At 35.6% G+C, this 19,200-nt stretch overlaps 1 long non-coding RNA gene across 7 annotated transcripts in view; it reads right to left on the bottom strand.

Moving 5' to 3' along the window:
- LOC308648226 overlaps positions 1–19,200 on the bottom strand; it is a 159,958-nt gene that overhangs the window by 115,787 nt on the left and 24,971 nt on the right. The window contains exons 4-5 of one of the 7 annotated variants that reach the window (XR_014021790.1): positions 5,883–5,999; positions 5,556–5,699 (exon numbers count right to left, since the gene is read on the bottom strand). The exons of 5 other annotated variants lie outside the window; for them this stretch is intronic. This is a non-coding gene — a long non-coding RNA (uncharacterized lncRNA). Of the gene's footprint in view, positions 1–5,555; positions 5,700–5,882; positions 6,000–8,688; positions 10,857–19,200 lie in introns of those variants that run through there. One more of the 7 variants, XR_014021792.1, reaches the window with a different exon arrangement.

Below are 19,200 nucleotides of genomic sequence, written 5' to 3' on the forward strand. Positions count from 1 at the left end.
TGTCAAGTATGTAAACAAATAATTTAATTTTAATCATTTTTTACCAGTTAGTTTTTAAAATATTTTTATTTGCACTTATTGCCGTCAAGATAGGTTTTAGGATGTAAATTTAAGTTTTATGTCTTTTGTCACCATTGTAAAGACCCACTATTATGTTATCTGCGTCCTGTTTGCCCTTTTAGTTGCTTTCTATTTTAGTTCCAGATTCTTGGTTAAGACTTTTCTACTGCTGCTCCTGTGTCTAACAGCATTTCATATCCTTTTAATCTGTTCTGCAATAAAAAAAGAGAGATCTAAATTTGTTAACAACTGATGCTCAATAGTAATTTGACTCTAAATGAAAACCTACTGTATAAATTCCCAAGAAGTTTTGTGACTACATTTACTGCCAGAGTTTAACTTGCCAAAATACTGAGGTAAGGAAGAAACCTTGTACTATACGAGTCCTGCCCACCTCTAGAGACTAACTGAAAACTCAAGGAATACCAATTGCAACAGATTCAAGTTGACCAACTGCTGACAATTCCCTTGAAAAGCACTTAAATTTGAGAGGAATTTGTATCCTCAACTTCTTATATCTTATCTTTGATTTTTTTAAAAAAATTTTTTAGATGTTGATGGACATTTATTTTATTCATTTATTTATATGCTGAGACTCGAACCCAATGTCTCACACATGCTAGGCAAGTGCTCTACCACTGAGCCACCACCCAGCCCCTTATCTTGGATTTTAAGACAATTGACAGTTTCAAAAAACCTTCGAGGTAATGTATTATTCTATATTACTTTTGTAACATGAGTGTGTTTGGCTTTTTCAGATTAAAAAGAATACACATGTATGTCAGTTACTCAGGGTATTAATCCTGAGGTTGGCTTTGAACTCGTGATCCTCCTTTATCAGCCACCGAGCCTCTGGGATTACATATGTATGCTACTGTGCCCAGCTCCTACCAGTATGTTTAACTAAGTACCAATCACCTGGAAACTTAGGTAGAACAGGAAAAGAATGAACACAAGTGTCTTTACAAGGAGCCTGTGGACACTGGACGCCATGCAGGGAGGCGAAGATCACTCAGGCACTATGAGTCTGCACAATTTACTCTTCCCATTGTCACTTCAGCCATAGGAGTACGTGTCTGACTTTGCTGCAGCTTCATCATTATTGTCACCTGTTTTTTTATTTTAGTATGTTCTTAGTAATAATAAAAAATATCCAATAAAACACTTCTTAGGTATTAAAAATATTTTTAGTTTTAAAAATATTATCTACTATTAATTAAATATTGCATTAAAGTGATGTGTCAGTGTCGGAGATGTGTTCTGAGAAATTCATCATCAGGCACTTTTGTCATCATGTGAACATGAGACAATACTTTCCCAAACTAAGACCGCTACAACATTAGTAGGAGATAGGATCTGATGGGACCTCTGCCATACGTGCAATCCATCATTGACCAAAACATCATTAGGTGGTGCATATCTATATTTCAAAATTACTAAACTATTAATAATATTTTCAATACTGTATGAAGGATTAAATAAATGTCTCACATTTTAAATAGCCAAAACCAAAGTTGGCTTATGATACACATACTCTCTCTCTCTGTCTCTCTGTCTCTCTCTCTCTCTCTCTCTCTCACACACACACACACACACACACGCATCACAATGATTCACTGATAAAAGTAATAAGTCTTTGGGTATGAAACTGTTCTGATGCTACACAAGTAAATTTTCCTGTTCTACCTAAATTTTCAGGTGATTGGTACTTAGTTAAAGATACTGGTAGGAGCTGGGCGCAGTAGCATACATGTATAATCCCAGAGGCTAGGGTGCCTGATAAAGGAGGATCACGAGTTCAAAGCCAACCTCAGGAATGGTCTCACTAAGCAACTCAGTGAGACCCTGTGTCTAAATAAAATACAAAATAGGGCTGAGAATGTGACTCAGTGGCCAAGTGCCCCCTGGTACAATCCCTGGTACAAAATTTAAAAACAAAAGTTCAAACCCTAGTACAAAATTAAAAAAAAAAAAAAGATAAAGGTAGGAGAGGCTATCACCTTCAGTCTAGAAAAATAGTAACCATTCAGTTATTGACCTCAATTTTCATTAAAAAAAAAGTCAAAGTTTCTAGTCTCCCTGCTGTCTTGACTGCAAACTGAACACTCTTAGAGTGTTCTCAGCCAGAAGAGACCACTTTACAGTGAAGAGAGACCAAAAAAAAAAAAAAAAAAAAAATCTTAAAGGAAAAATAGAATAAAAGTTGGGTGAGGAGAAATTTTTCAGAGCCATAAAAGCTGGGGAGAAACATTAACACCACAGACTCTTCAAGGTATGGGCGATGTGTAGCCATTGTTTTGCCAGTTCCCCTGACCAAGTCTGCCTTAGCAAAGCTCTCATCTCAGTATCTTGAGAAAAGAAGTAACTCAAAAGGAAGTGTGGTGGAAATTTCCAAAATACAGAGAATGTGTTTGGACAAAAACAGTGAAGACAGGCTTCTATATTTAATGACAGGGCCCGGCTGCCTGTGTTCTGTGATCACTGGCTCTGTGTGGTACACTTTGGTGAGTTTATGATGGTGTAATTCGGCCTATGAATGAAGCACTCCCTCCCTTTCAGAGCTGTTTATTCTTAGCTTATGCACACAAAGAGCAAGAGAGTTGTCAACAACACATCCAGTTTATACACTGAACACTGCTAAAAGCCAGCAGACTCAAGTGAACCAAGAAATACTTGTATCCTGAACGTCCTTCCTTCATTCATTCACATACACAAATATTGACTCTGCACCTACTATGTGCCAGGCATAACAGCAGAAGAGGTTAGATGAGGAAACGTGAAGAACAGGGACATGGTAATGGTAGAGAAGGCAGGAAAAAGGAATAAATAGTTTGTGTTTGTATTAATAAAAGAGGAGATTATTTTCCTGACACCCTGCAAAAATCTGTGAAACTCTTACTCTAAGGTCTCTGTCATTGTAAAAGAGTTCACTTCTAATCTGAACCATAATCATCTGAGAGTGGGCTACCATCTTGGAAACCTGTTCCCAATCTACCCCAAATTCTCATAGTAGTTAAAAAACACTCTGTAGTTCTCTAAACTAATGTAAACCTAAATAGTATACAACCCATATATTTCTAAAACAAAGACAATAGTGACTTGTTGCTTTTCATGAAAAAATGATAAATTTCATAATTATAAAATCACTTATGTCAATTTTCCAATTAGAAAATAAACAGATTGTCAGGGGCTGGGGATGTGGCTCAAGCGGTAGCGTGCTCGCCTGGCATGCGTGCGGCCCGGGTTCGATCCTCAGCACCACATACCAACAAAGATGTTGTGTCCGCCGAGAACTAAAAAATAAATATTAAAAAATTCTCTCTCTCTCTCTCTCTCTCTCTCTCTCCCCTCTCTCACTCTCTCTTTAAAAAAAAAAAAAAAAAACAAAAAACAAAAAAAAAAAAACAGATTGTCAGGCATGATGGTATATTCCTATAATCCCAACAGCTTGGGAGGCTGAGGCAAGAGGATCATGAGTTCAATACCAGCCTTAGCTAAGCAAGTCAGTGAGACCCTGTCTGTAAATAAAATACAAAAAAGGGCTGGGGGTGTGGCTCAGAGGTAGAATGTCCCTGAGTTCAATCCCCCTGAAAAGAAAGAAAGAAAGAAAATAAAGAGATTAAAGTGAATGTTGTCGCAGCACCTAAATTCTAGTACCTTTGAAATAATAGTTTGGGGAATTGGAAAAGAATGGAAGACAAGTTTTTTAGCTGGAATTTGGAGGAGTTGTAAATCGCTCTGTATCTTTAGAAATGGAACCTGCCCTTAAGGGGGAAATTTTAGGAGTTCTGGCCCATAGCAGGCTGTTTTAATATCATTCTGTGAATTGGGACAACAGAAATAGCACTTGCTCAGAGAACATTTTCAAGGCATGATTTCTAGAAGTCATTCCACTTATCACTGAGTCAGAATATTTTTCTTCAGTCCATTAAAAGCAGGCTTTGCCTTTATGCTGCTTTCAAGGATTCCAAAGGTTCACTCACAATGTCAGACTACAATAAAACTCAGCGTAATGTGAACCACTCTATGATATTGCCTTTCCTTATTGCCTTTCAGTTACACCATTCTAAATGCAATAAAGGAGAAGTTGTTCTGAATGGGACAGAGAGAGAAATGAGTATCATTCCCTGAGTTGAAAAGTCACAGGCTGTAATACGCTAACAGCTTACAGGAGAATTTCTTATATTGATGGTTGGTTATGCGTGTTTGAACATCTGAGTAACCTGAAAAGCATACAAGATTGCCTATTTTGAATCATGATGGGTTTTATTTGGCATGCATTCCACAATGGGCAATAAAGCAGTGCCCCACCAACTGCAAATGTATCAGAGTGTTATTCTGGAGAGCAAATCTGAGCAGTACTGTGTCAGAGGAAAGGGAAACTAGTGGCCACTTGCTCTGCAGAACAGACCTTGTGAAAATGAGGTGCTTCTTTTGACATAGTGGCCTGACTCTCAGCAACAGGTCAGAGCTATTCAGGGGGCTGTAAACCTAGGAATGTTCTCAGAGCTGCCAGTGGGGCCCCAAAGCATCTGGATCAGTTTGCATACAACCTCACACAGTACAGACCAGTCTTTCTGCATGCATTAGCCTGCAGGTGAGTTTCTTAATGGGAGGGCAGAATACATAGTGCAGCTTATTTTTCAGGATCTTGTGTGAACCCAAGCAGGAACATCAGGGCAGAAAGCACTGATTTTTGTAGGTGATATTAGGAGCATTCCAAACACAAAAGTCAGATCTAAAATACTCAGAGTATTCAATGGCGATTTTATGTACAGTCATCTGTTTATTTTAAGATGAAAAGAAGGACGGCCAGACAATTCTAGCCTATAAATATCACTATCCTCAGTCATTATTTTAAGTGTTTCCTTTACCCACAAAGAAAAACAAAAGAAAAGAAAAAACTCAAAGTAACATTTGAAGAGTAATTATACTCATATTTTGAAGTAACTTATCTTAAGAATATGAATGATTCCTGTCCAGCTCACATCTTGGGCAGTTTCTCACAGAATTCCCACTAACGATCCCTTTACCCAGTACCTAAAATAAACCCATCTATCCTTCTTCCAGAAGGAAAATAACAAAAGTCTCAATGGTCACAGGGAAATTATCCCCTACGACATGAGTGAGTCATCTAAGCCACTGAATGCAAAAGCTGCCTTTGACTGGTTCTCTTCTTCTAGGGAACCTGCTTTGCTGGATTAGGATGGGAAAACATGGGCTTTGCTTCACTTTATGCTCCAGAAATAGCTTGAAGATTTGTTTAAAATTAATGCTAGAGCATAGTTGATTTTCACCATAGAGTTACAGCTCTAGACAAAAGGAAAGAGTTTCTCCTAAATTAATAAATACATTATAAAGTTAATCCATTTATTCTAGAAGTTTTCCAAATTTTTTAAAAAATTTGTCTTCAATTTTGAATTTCCAGTTTTTCAAAGGTGTACAAGCATTAGAGACATGGGATTACTTTAATATGAAAAAGAAAAAAAAACTACCAGCAATTAGAGGGTTCTTTAAAATTAAGACTCTCCAGTCTGCCCAGTTGAAGGCAGTGCATTTTCTGACATGAGTTTTCAGAAATACAATAGGAAACATTAGTTAGTATAGTTCTCCATTAAGGGGTCAGTGCTTCCCATTATCTGTAAAATATTAGATATAGAATAGAAAGGCAAGAAAGTTTACATATAATGGCATATATTGAGCCAAATTTAATTAAATTTTAGACCCATGCCAAAACACACACACACACACACACCCCACACACACACACACACCCCACACACACACACACACACCCCACACACACACACACACACATCTACCTTACTAAGTGGTTATCTTCATAGGGTCAAATCCTCCCATGAAGACCACAACACAACTGACAACCACAGAGAAATAAGCCATCACCTCAGCAGACCCAAATATCCTGAGAAAAATTTCTAAGAAAAAAAAATACAAAATAAGAACCACTGGAATTTAGAACTGAAAGGAAACTGTATAGGTCAGTGGTGATAAAACTGCCATTTGTGGAATAAAATAAAAGAATTGGGTAAATCATAACATTTTAATGATTTTTGATTAAATGTTTGGCTGATACATACAAATATAAAAATTTTATATATGTATGGGGCATCATGGGATATTCACTCACATATATGCAATTGTTAGGCTTAAATCAGGTTAAACATCTCTCTTTAGACATATATAGACATACTTTGATGAAAATATTCAAAATTTTTTCTTCTAGCTTTTAGAAATATGCTGTACCTTATTGTTATCTATAGTATCCCTACTACACAGTAGCCCAGAACTTCTTGCTCCTATGGAAGTGTGGTGCCCCATCCTTTCCTTCCTCCTACTTTCATCAGCCTCTGGTAACCACCATTCTACTCTCAACTTCTATGAGATCAACAATCTTAGATTTCACGTATGACTGAGATCATCCAATGTTTGTCTCGCTGTGTCTGGTATATTTCCCTTAACATCATGATCTTCAGTTCCATCAGTGTTATCACAAAAGACAGGATTTCTTTCTTTTATGGCTGAATAGTATTCTAGTATGCTTATCCATCACATTTTCTAGTTGTTTTTTTTTTCTTCTGCATTTGGTTATCTAATTTTTCAACACCATTTTTTGAAAAGACTTTCCTTTCACCAATTTGTTGAAATTCAGTTAGCTATAGAAGCACGGGTTTGTTTCTTGGCTGATTCTGTTCCAATGGTCTGTGTGTCTAGTTTTATACCAATATCTGTTGTTTTTCTTTTTTAAGTGAATTTTAATTTTCCAGAACAATGGGTTTCATTATGGCATATGCAAATAACATACTTTGATTGTGTATACTTATTATTCTCTCTTGCCCTCTTTTCTACCTTCCTCCTGACCCCCTTCCTCTTCTTTAATAATATCCCTGCAACTTTCATATCTTTCCACCCCTATACGGGGAAAAGATATGATACTTGTTTTTTCTGAGTCAGACTTACTTGGCTTAACATTATGATCTCCCATTCCATCCATTTTACAAATGATGTGATTTTACTCTTTTTAATGGCTAAATAATAGTCTGTTGTGTACCACATTTTCTTTATCTACTAATCCATCAATGGGCACCTAGGCTGATTCTATAACTTGGCTATTATAAATAGTGCTGTGATTAACATGGGTATGCAGGTATCTCTGAAGTATGCTGACTTTGATTCCTTTGGATATATACCCAAGTGTGATATAGCTCAATCATAAAGCTCAATCATATTTTGATGACTGTAGTTTTGTAGAATATGGTGAAATCAGGTATAATGTCTCCTGCTTTGTTCTTTTTGCTCAAGATGGTTTTGACTATCAGGTGTGTGTGTGTGTGTGTGTGTGTGTGTGTGAGAGAGAGAGAGAGAGAGAGTGTGGATGTGTATGTGTGATTCTACACAAATTTGGGGGGATTTTCACATACTGTGAAAAATGTTATTGGTATTTTGATAAAGAATGCTTTGAATTCATAGATTGCTTTGGAAAGTATGGATGTTTTAACAGTATTGATTCTTGCAATCTACAAAATTTTTTTATTCCATTTTTCTTTGTCATCTTCAAATAATTTCACCAATGTCTTTTTTTTTCTTCTGGTTCTGGTGATTTAACCCAGCCTTTTATATTTTTTTTATTTTGAGATAGGGTCTCTCCAAGTTGCTCAAATTGGCCTTGAACTTGAAATCCTCCTGTCTCAGTCTCCTGAATTATTACACATAGTCATGTGCAGCCATGCCCAGTTCACTAATTTCTATAATTTTAATCATATATATATATTAGCTATAATAAATGAAATTGCTTTTTTGATTTCTACTTGAGATAATTGGCTACTGGTATATAGCAACACTATTGATTTTTATATGTTGATTTTGAGTAAATGTGGCAAAAGTGGACATCCTTGTTTTGTTCCAGATCTTAGAAAACTTTCAGTTTCTCTCTATTCTGTATATAAGCTGTTATCTTATTATATATGACATTTATTATGTTGAAGTATGTTCCTTTTATACCTAATTTGCTCAGAGTTTTATCATGATGGATGTTGAATTTCATCAAATTCATCTTCTGCATCTATTAAGATGATCATATTAGTTTTCTCCTTCATTCTGTTGATATGTTGCATCACCTTTATTAGCTTGCTAATGTTGAATAATTATTACATCCCTGGGATGAGTACCACTTGATCATGGTAAATAACATTATAATGTGCTGTTGGATTCAGTTTGCTAGCATTTTATTGAGGATTTTTGCATCTATGTTCATCAAGGACATTGGCCTGAAGTTTTATTTTTTTTGTTGTGTCCTTATCTGGTTTGGGTAGCAAGGTAACACAGGTCTCACAGAATTAGTTTGAAAGAATTCTTTCCACTTCAATGTTTTGTGTACTTTAAGAATTAGTATTAGTTTTTCTGTAAGTGCTTTTTTAGAATTCAGTAGTGAAGCCATCTGGTCCTGGGTTTGTCTTTGATAGGAGACTTTTTATTACTGACTTGAACTCGTTATTGGTCTGTTCATTTTTATTATTTTAAAAAATTAATGAACATACATATTCTTTTAAAAAAATAAAGATGGTTCCAGCAAGGCTCAGCAAAATAATTATATAACCAGAGTTTAGCAAATTTTTATAACTTTAATAAACAGATAGTAGACAAACATTAGAGTTTGTAGCTCTCACTTTCAGACCTCTCTCTACTTTTTCAGTCACTTCCAGGTGACATCTCTATATACTATTTGCATAGGCCTACTTTTTATTGTTTAGATAAAGTGTCCCCCAAAAGCTCATGTGTAAAACAATGAAAGAATGTTAAGAGATAAAATGATTAGATTATAAGAGTCTTAACCTTAATCAGTGTGTTTAATCCCCTGAATGGTATTAACTGGGTGGCAACCCTAGGCAGTTATTGTGTGGCTAAAGGAAGTAGGTTTCTAGGGGGGTGCTTTTAGGGTATATATTTTGTCCCTGGAGACCGGATAATCTCTCTCTGCTTCCACGCTGCCACATCTTGAGCTGCTGTCTTCTGCCAAACACTTTCACCATGATGCTCTGCCACACTTTGGGCCCCGAGTATTGGTGCCTGTCATCTATGAACTGAGACCTCTGAAACTGTGAGCCCCCAAATAAACTTTTCCTCCTTTAATGAGGAAAAGTTTTCAGCTCTTTTGGTCATAGCAGCAAAAAAGCTGACTAAACATTACTTCTCATCAAGTTGACTACTTATTATCATTCAAGTATTAGTTGTAGCAGTTCAGCATGTTATCCCTACAACATGTATTTCCATTGAATACTATCATCTCTTAAGACCTCAAAGAATGGATATTAGAAATTCAGATAGTTAATAAACAATGAGAACAATATTTAGTTCCCAAAGGGCTTCAAATTTGTGTTCAGGCATGGTTACCTAGTCAGTAGACCAGCATCAATTCCAAAAATAGATGTTGCTAGATTTCTTTTAGATGATGCTTCAACAGAAATTAATGGTAGCCTTTGTTAGAGTGGCTCAATTACAATTATATAACTGCTAAATTATAATAAATTCCACTCAGGGAATGGCTCTGTTCCTTTTCCAAAGCAATATTTTCATAATGCAATTTCCTGGAAATGGGGGGAAAAATGGTGGGAAGTGTGCCTTCCCTCATGAACATACACATCTTACTAATTAAGCCATGTGTTCTAATTTTATCTAAGCAAGCAGGAATGCACATAAAAGTGCCTAAATTTTAGCATAAAATCTTGATCTAAAACATCAGCATGGAATAGAAGAGTAAATTATCACTAAGTGGAAGGTGGTAACATTAGTAGTTCAAAATTCATAGTCAGCAAAACAATGTTTACACAAACTAAGGCCCTAGGCATACCCTTCACTTGAGTGGCAGAATAGTGTGGAGCCATACACTGCACACTGAAGAACTTTGTCTGTAGACAGTTGTGACAACCAGTGAGGAAAGTAGCGAGAGTCACAACATAGCGTTTTTAAAAGGGAGAATCATTCTTTGTGCCCATTGTAGTTCACAGCCTAAAAGCAATACTGCTTTAAAAATGCTGCAGTTTCTGTGGCAATCTCTGCTGGTCCTTTGAACTTATTTAGCCCTTATCACTCTGGGAATTTCACTGGAGATTTCCAAGGAGCCAGCTACAAAACTCAGAGTCGTTCAAAGTCGTCACCACAAATTTCCATAGGTTATCCAGAAATTGTCAATAATGGAAGAAAGTAACTGGAGAGAAACAGCTGTACCCTGAGACCAGACCAACCTGGTGGTCTGGCAGGACAAGTAGGCAGGTACTGGGGACATCTAGGCAACAGATACAATAAGAAGTCAGGTGGCAAGTGGACACAGCTGGGAGCTTCATGAAGAATGAGGGAGCTCCTGGGATCCAGAAGCACCTTTTCCATGTGGTGTGGGGTGTGGCAGTGATACACCCAGAGCTAAATACATATACTGGTCCTGTGCTCAAGTCTTGATGTGTGTTCACCTCTGAAGGCCACAGTGAGGGTTTGAGACACAGCACAATGTGTATTAATAGAAAAAAGACCGGGAAAATGATCTAGAGAAAAGAGATGGGGGAGACAAGGTAGTTGTTTGTGAGGGTAGCAAAGAAGAAAAGGAATGCCTAAAAGGACTAGATCTTAATTCAAAAGTAGAGTAGATTAAGTAGGACTATATTGAAAGGTCCATGAATAGTCTAAGCCTTTTTCCTTTAAAAAAAAAAATATTGCTTTCTCTGACATTCTGGATTGATGAGCTGATGTTTCTTGCTTCTCTCATTTTCCTCAGTCTAGAAGTCCTGTGAAAATAACAAAAGCCTGTTAGAACTATATGTAAAAAAAAAAAAATGATTAGACTCTGTAAACAAATGAAGGGCTCTTTTCCCTTTTTTTTTTTCTCTTTGTATTTCTAGCTCCTTTTTACTTCTTGATTTTTTTTAAATCTTTTTTTTTTTAGAGAGAGACAGAGAGAGAGAGAGAGACGAAGAATTTTTTAATATTTATTTTTTAGTTATCGGTGGACACAACACCTTTGTTTGTATGTGGTGCTGAGGATCGAACCCAGGCCGCACGCATGGCAGGCGAGCGCGATACCGCTTGAGCCACATCCCCAGCCGAACTTCTTGATTCTTAACTATGGTCTCTATGCTTGAAATACTGACTTGTTATAGGATGATTTAGTGTGTCAATCTTCTTGTTCATTTCCTCTACCAATTTTAGTTCTGAATTAAATAAAGACTTTCAAATGAAAATGGGGGTTTTGATACTTCTTTATGAGTCAAGATGTACCTGAAGTAACTCTTTCTTATGAAGTGTGATGATAAAAGTAGTAGTATTAGCTCACAATCTGAATTGTCATGAAAGTAAACACATTATTCAAGGTAAAAGAACATTGTAGGGGCTCTTGAATGTCCATGGTATGCATGGAGAGTGTTCCTTTTGTAAATAGATTTCTCAACCTGCCTCATGTGGGATATTCTGATGATACATGACAGATATTATACAAAGGTATACTTCCTTCAAAAAACAGTTATATAGTTTCTCTCAAAGTCCAAGAAATTGTTTTAAGTATATATGTAATCCCTACACTCAAAAGATTCACAGTCTTACTTGGGTGATAAACTTACCTTCAAGTACTCAACAAGGTGAGAGAGCATGGATAAATGTCAAAACTGGCAAGAAAGTGAGGGAGCTACTGACTTCCTTGTATGGTCAGTGGATATTTCTCTGAGGAGACATCATTTGGGCTCTATCTTCACAGGACAAATACTTGTTTCTAAGGTAAACAAAACCCATAATGCTTTCTTGGAGGAAGAGAGTCCAGCTATAATCAGATTATGGTTAATATTTGGTAATCCATAGCTTGGCGTTGCTATGAAGAAGTGGTGTAAGTGAGTCTGAAAACTAGATGATGCATGAAGTTTTTTTATGTACTATTTTATCCTGTAGATGACAGCAGGCCATTGTAGCTTCTTTGCCACATTTGATAAACTTTTCCAAAGAATTAAAACACAATTTAAAAAGTTAAAAACACAATTTTTAGCTCTGTACCTAATTACCATCTACCTTCACTCTTTTTACAAGTCTTTGTACATTTGACCAATCTCCAGAAATATGGTCATAGCAGAGTGGCCCTAGACCTCTCATGAGAGATTTAGTTACTGACAGCAAGATTCTTCAGTCCACAAGAGGCCACTTATTTTATACTTGATTTTATTTCCAAAATGTGGCTAGTATTTTTCACCATACACAAATGACATAGAAACCAACCAACCAGTAAAACATTTCCCAACTCTAGAAATATTCAGTAAAAGGGACTTTATCTTGCACATTCCAGGAAAACATAATAAAACTTTCATATAAGAATTTATAGCATGATTGATAGCATCACTTCTGTCTCATGAAATTCTCAGTATCATATGAAAGTTCAAAAACAAATGAGAAGCCTTCACAATCTAGTAAATCTAGTCACCTTGCAAAGTAGAGTTTTATGGCTTTGCAGAAGGATGAGGTGGTGGGAAGTGCAACTGTTTGAACTGGTTCCGTGATATCTCTGATATTCCACAGAAGACCATGAAAGACAAATTATCCTCACTTCCTGAGCATTACTGGGTCAGAAGGTAAGTTCAAAAAGTTTATTGAAGAATATAATTATTATAAGTATGTGCTCAAAGAAATGACTTTCTTTTTAAACTATATACACAAACAATGGTTTTATTTTCGTCACACTCTTGGCTCTTGTCTATCAATGACTATAAATGGATTGAACCAAAGCTTCAGAAGGATAGTGACAGTGAGAAGATCTGAGTGCCAGATAGATTATAAACTTCTGTAATTGGAAATAAAATGAATACCCCCCAAAAAAATAAGACCAGAACTTCACGAAGCTCATAAATGATAAATTATCATTTTATTTTCAGTCTATGATCTCTTCCAAGTACAAAAAGTCATTATCAATATAACCCTAATGAAAGTTTACAAAACAAAAATTTGTAAACTTTTCTGAAATGAAAATTGGCAGCAAAAATCAGAGCATATCCATGGTTTTCCTGCCTCCGTGCTCTTATCTATTGATACACATTCTGATTTTCTGTATTTACTCTTTTTTTTTTTTTGACTGCTCATATTTTTAACCTGTTTCTTCATTTGAACACTGTATGGTAAATTTCTCCTTTCTTCTCCATTTGCTACTTGAAAATAAAGAGCTTGCTGTTGCAAATGTTTCACAAAGATTTTTATACTTCCTAAAATGTATAACTGACAGTAGAAACAAGACAGATGTTAAAGGTTATCACAATTATATTGATTTTCATTTTATTTCCATTAGCAACTTTTTTGTTAACTTATCAAATTATGCATTGTTACCTTGACCCATTTTTTAGATGTCTCAATGGATCTGAAAGGCAGTAATTTGGGACTTAAAATTTGAACTTTCAGTTGCTATATTTTTAGTACAACCTAAAGGTGTTCACAGGAAAATGTGAATCTAGACTAGACAATAAGAGTTGTTTCATAAAAGCACCCACGTTTCTGGTTCACAAATCTTTTCATCTTTAATTTTTCCTGCAAGAATATTGTTAGCCAATATTTTTAACTACTTACTTACTCATGGCTAATGGATTATTTTTTTATTAGTGGGTTTTTAAATTCTATCTCTCTGCTAAGCTGAAATAATGAAAAAAATTTAAATTGTGTGTGCTACTTTAACTTCGCAACATAAATGTAAATTTCTCTTTTTTTACATTTCTTTATTATAATTTGCAACCCAAAAGTTTCAGACAGTGAACATGGTATTCCAATTCCTAAAAGAAATTTTTGAGATTCAGGAATCATGAACCATGCCTAAGTTCTTGGAAACTATGTGTCTGCTATGGAGGCTGTTGGCTCCTGTGAATGGAAAAAAGTGCCACCGAGAATTTCAACCAACATAAAGCAACTGTTCCAAAGAATGTGGCTTAAGATTTTCAAAGACAAGTCAGACAGTTAATACATGCAGCTGTACTAGAAGGTGACCAAGAATAAGAATAGATGAATCACACAACAAATGCATTATTACAAGGCAGGTTTGGGTTGTCAAGATGAACTCAAAAGTTTTATATTTTTACCTGAAGAGCATTTATATTTCAAGAGAAACAAAGAGTAATATAGACAAACAACAAATTTTAAAATGAGCATCCGTAAATAAACTGGTGAGTAAGCTGATGCCCAAAATCAAAGGAATTAGAGATTATCAAAGTTACCTTGACAACATGAAATACCTAAATCCTGTATGTTCTTTTAAGGATAGCACATATGACAATTTTAAATCACACTAAAATTCAACTACAAAATTCTTCCAGAATAAATTAGCTTCCAAAAATCAAACATTTTCAGAGAGCCTATAAAAAAAAGATAAGTGTGAAGTGTAGGCCTTCTGTGGAATCACCAAAATCTCTTAGCTCTTTATTCTTCTAAAAAGTTTCTCTACCGAAATATAATTTAGAGAACATGCAGAAAATAAATTTAGGACGGGCCAAAAAAGTAAGAGGCCTGAAGTTCCAATGACAATTTAAAGAATGTATATGTTATTCAACTTCAACCTATCTCTTCTTGGTGAACGCATCTCATTATTTGCTCAGGAAATGAGTCTTGACCAATATCATTATGAGCTACTTATATAAATTAAATATTCTACTTCTATAGAAAACTTTAGGTCAGCAGCAGATGTTGGTAAATTCCTACAGAAATGCATGCCCAGAGAATTTTTTTTTTTCTAAATGGCAGAAATCTGCTAGCTATTCCTGCCTTATCTGCAACAGCTGAGCAATCTTTCAGTGCCACGCGGAGACGGAAAACTTGGCTCAGATATAGCGTGGACAAGCTTGCCTTAATCACATTGCTCTTTTACATGTGCACAAGGACATCAACATTGACAGTACAGAGTAAAGCAGCCATTTGCTGAAAACAACTGTCAACGTTGTCAAGTTTTTGGAACCTCTTATAATGTGATTTGTATGACAAATCTTGTGGCATTTTGTTTGTCAGCAACAGTAGTGAATTTCCATGTATCTGGAAAGGAAGGAGAACTGTTCATAAGTGGATTGCGTTTCTTTACACAGACTGTATTAAAGGAAAACAGTTATTAATTTTAAAATGACAGATTTCAAATAGAACTAGAATCTTGAAGCGGAATTTCAGTTCGAATATCACATGAGAGTATGTCCCCTCTTCGGCTCCAACCTTGAAAATCTGCAGTAGTCTCTCAATCTTCCTTTGTTGCTCTAAGTTTTGAAAAGTGTTGCCATAAAATTACGGACCTTTCCCGAGGCTTGAATCTACATCAGTAATTAGTAAAGTGTGTTGTAAGTGACAATAGTAGCACCACTCCTTTCCTCAAGAATTAGGTGTGTATGGCCATAAAGCTCATAAAAGATGGTGGTACTAAATATTACATAGCCTACTGTACACACCAGTGTTATTTAACAATGTTCCTATTAAGAAATGATGACAGAGACCTTATGGCTCATTACGTTTTCAATATTTCCCTATTTCTACTCTGTGATGCATTTTTCATACAGCTCTTCCTTAATGTGCTTCATTGGTCTGTCCTAAGCCAAGGTCCTCCTCCATGTGGGTGGAGTCAGCTCAGACATGCTTGTGCAAACGACCAGGAATACTCCCTCTGTGCAGATGCCAAAATGCCCTTGGATGCCTGATACTACAATACCAACCCAGCCAAGAAAATCTCAGGTTCTTCACCTCTACACTAGTTATGGTTTCTTTAGAACAGATTTGCCAAAATCTATTGAGAAAAATCTTTTTTATGCTTTCTTCCACATGGATCTGGTTAGAAAATCCCAGAAATATATTCCTTTGGGATTCTTTTCCCCTCTCCTCAAAAGTATGCTCAACATAATACTTAGGACCACCCTTATAAATTAGGAACTTGATGGTGTTTTAATAAGCTGAATTGAAAATGATGGATATAATTGAGACACACTCTTATCATTGAAGGTCAAATGCTTTGCTTCAAATCCATTACACCCAGTTATCCCTCTTTTCTTTCTTCCTTTTATTTCTCTGACAAAGTACTGAATGAGGTGCCCAGAATAGCCTTAGAAACAGAATGTAAGCTATCAATGCAAGCTACAGAAGTAATTATAAATTTTCTAATAGCTATACCAAAAAAAAGTTAACAAAAAGAGATAAAATTAGTTTTAATAATGTTTTATTAACCCAATAGATCCATAATGCAATATAAACAATATTAAAGATTAGCAATAAGATATTTTGTATTCCTTTTTCTTTGCTCTAAATCTTGGAAATATGGTATGTGTTTTACACATATAGTATATCTCAGATAGTAGGTACATTTCCAGGGTTCTGTAGTCCCATGTGGCTAGCTGCTATCATGTGAAACAGCAGAGTTCCGGAGGCTTTATTCTAGTGCTGCTTTATCCACATGCTTACATCACTTCAGGTAAATTTCTATTCAGTCTCACATTCCCTGTCTTTTAAAGGATTTTTAATAACTTCTTCCCTATTTAATTTGTGAGTAGTTCGTGACGAGCACATGGAAAAGCATACATAGTTTGAAAATTAGAAAGTTCTCTCCAAGCTAAAATTCTTATTGCCATTTCCACTTTAGTTCCCCAGAATTCCTTCATTTTCCTTTCTTTAAAAAAAATGTTTAAATTACTAGCTGCTGGTTAAAATCAGATTTGGGAACACTGGAAGATTTTTTAAAATTACTCCTAAATACTTACAGTGTTCAGTCTTCCCCAACTTTCAAGAGCAATTTGTCTTCATAAAATCATCTTGCCTTTTCTGTGACAGTCACTATTTCTAAAGACACATTCCATGGTTTTGACCTCTTCCCATCTTCTAGTTCTACTCTGATGACTCTAAACTAGAACTCAGGTATGTGTCAAAGATGGGTAGAGATTAAAAGGCAGGACTTCTATACCTAGATTTATATCAGATATCCAGCTTTTTCCTGTTTATAAAATAATTAAAATTAATACATCTATATGTATTGAAATATATATGTTTACATATATATATGTTGAAAATATATATATATATATATATATATATATATATATATATATATATATATATATTTCCCCACAGTCCTCTTCTTCACCCTATGTGGTCTCCATTCTGAGTGACTAGAGCAACCTTGGCTCTTTTAATTTTATTTTTTCTTTTTAGTTATACATGACAGTAGGGTTTATTCTGACATATCTATACAAAAAATGGAGTATATCTTATTCTAAGTCAATCTAAAGCTGTTCACAGGAAAACATGAATCTAGATGAGAAAGTAAAGTTTTGTGAACACAACCACCTTTTGTAGCTCATCTCTTTTCTTCCTTCATTTTTCCTAAAATGATTTTCAGCTAACACTTTTAGCTAATTACTTGCTCATGGGTAGGAAATCCTATCTTAGGATACTATAGTTCCATTATTTAAATTCTGAAAAACTCCTTTGCCATGCAGTGGTTCTTAGTGGCTATTTTCCTCCCAATTTTTTCAAATTCATAGCCATAGTGTTCCTTCTCTTGTTCCTGACTTCTCAACCTCTTTACCAAGTGTTTTTATACTAAGTTTTATTTTATGTATTTATTCTTATATGGTGCTGAGGATTGAACCTAGTGCCTTAAACATGTGAGGCAAGCATTCTACCACTGACCTACAATCCCTGTCCTAAAGCTCAATTTTAACTAACCCCTTTCCTTTCTCTACCTTTCCTCTCATATTTACCTTGAACTCACTGCCTAGGAGACTCTTAAGTTGGCTGTAACAAAAGAGCTTTGAACTTTTTGTTGGTTTTCCAACAACTGTTGTCCTATATCCTGCAAGGATATAAGGTTAAAGAACTTTTAAATTTAACACAGTCATAAAACAGCTAAACAAATCTAGCAGAATATATAAATATCACTGGCAAGCCAGCTCACCTAGTATCCCAGAAAAACAGCAATCTCTCTGAACAGTGATCTAAATGTTGTGGGAGTTTTTTAATGCTTTTGAATAAGATTTTAATCACCCTTTCCGGTGGTGTGTCTATATAATAGCTGCAGCCACACTGATTAGAGCATCAATACCAATTGATTTTTCCAACTCATGGTTGCAATGTCTGTTGTATCTCATTGCACACTGTACACTATTAGTATTTAGCCAAAGCTAAGAGGGGGAAAAAAAGATTTTGTTTACAGAATACATGGGTTCAAGTGAGTTTCCTAATTCCCACAAGAATATAAGAATCAGGTACTCAATGTCATACTAAATGGCTTCTTACTGTTAATGTGTTTGGTGACCACAGCCTCAAATAATTCTCTTGTCCAGAGCCTGGGTTACTCAGCTGTATAATAACCTCTAAAGTCTCTCCTTCGCAAAGGACTCAGGATTCATGGCTTTAATTTTGCCACTGATAATATGAAAAGTATACTCCACACAGTACTGAGCAAGCATTCACTCTCAGCTCCCACTATAATGAAATTCTAATTGTTTCGAAAGTTTAGGAAGGATAAAATGGTTAATCTCCATGATGACAAAAGGAAGCCAGGAAAATAAAGTGACACACTTGAATGAACTGTAAGGAAATAAAGTGCACAACATGCGATAATGCCATGACTCCGTGTTATTGCGCATTTCTGGGCTGAAAAGATATGGCTTGATGGGTAATTTGTCATGCTGTGCAATAGAGAACAACAGTAAAGAGACTTCAGACAGAAGAAAATTACACAAATAGTAGGGTGGAAAGGTATAATTGAAGATGGCAAAAGATTGAAAGAAAGACATTTAAAATTACTGTACTGACCTACTAAATGCACTTGGGCGTGGAATCCTGGCCTCACAAGAAGAGGCATTAAATGACTGCGGGCTGTGACACTACTGCGGAGTAGTGCCAATCTCCTGAGCTCTCAGAGAAGAAAAACACCATGCACAGCCTGATGGAGCAGCCTCAACCTGCTTTCTTAATGAAAGGAGTCTGGGCTTTGGGAGGCAAACTTAGATCAGAAAAGTTTCCTGAACAAGTTTGTTTGTTAAAATTATAAATATATTTTCTTTAGTATTTTGTGGACTTAACTTTAATTTTCTGAAGTCAATAAACCGCTACTTGTACAACTATAAAATCAGTGTAATGTTGTTGGTTTTTTTT

This window comes from Spermophilus citellus, assembly GCF_964194105.1.
Source record: "Spermophilus citellus genome assembly, chromosome: 1".
In the NCBI taxonomy this organism is placed as follows: domain Eukaryota; kingdom Metazoa; phylum Chordata; class Mammalia; order Rodentia; family Sciuridae; genus Spermophilus; species Spermophilus citellus.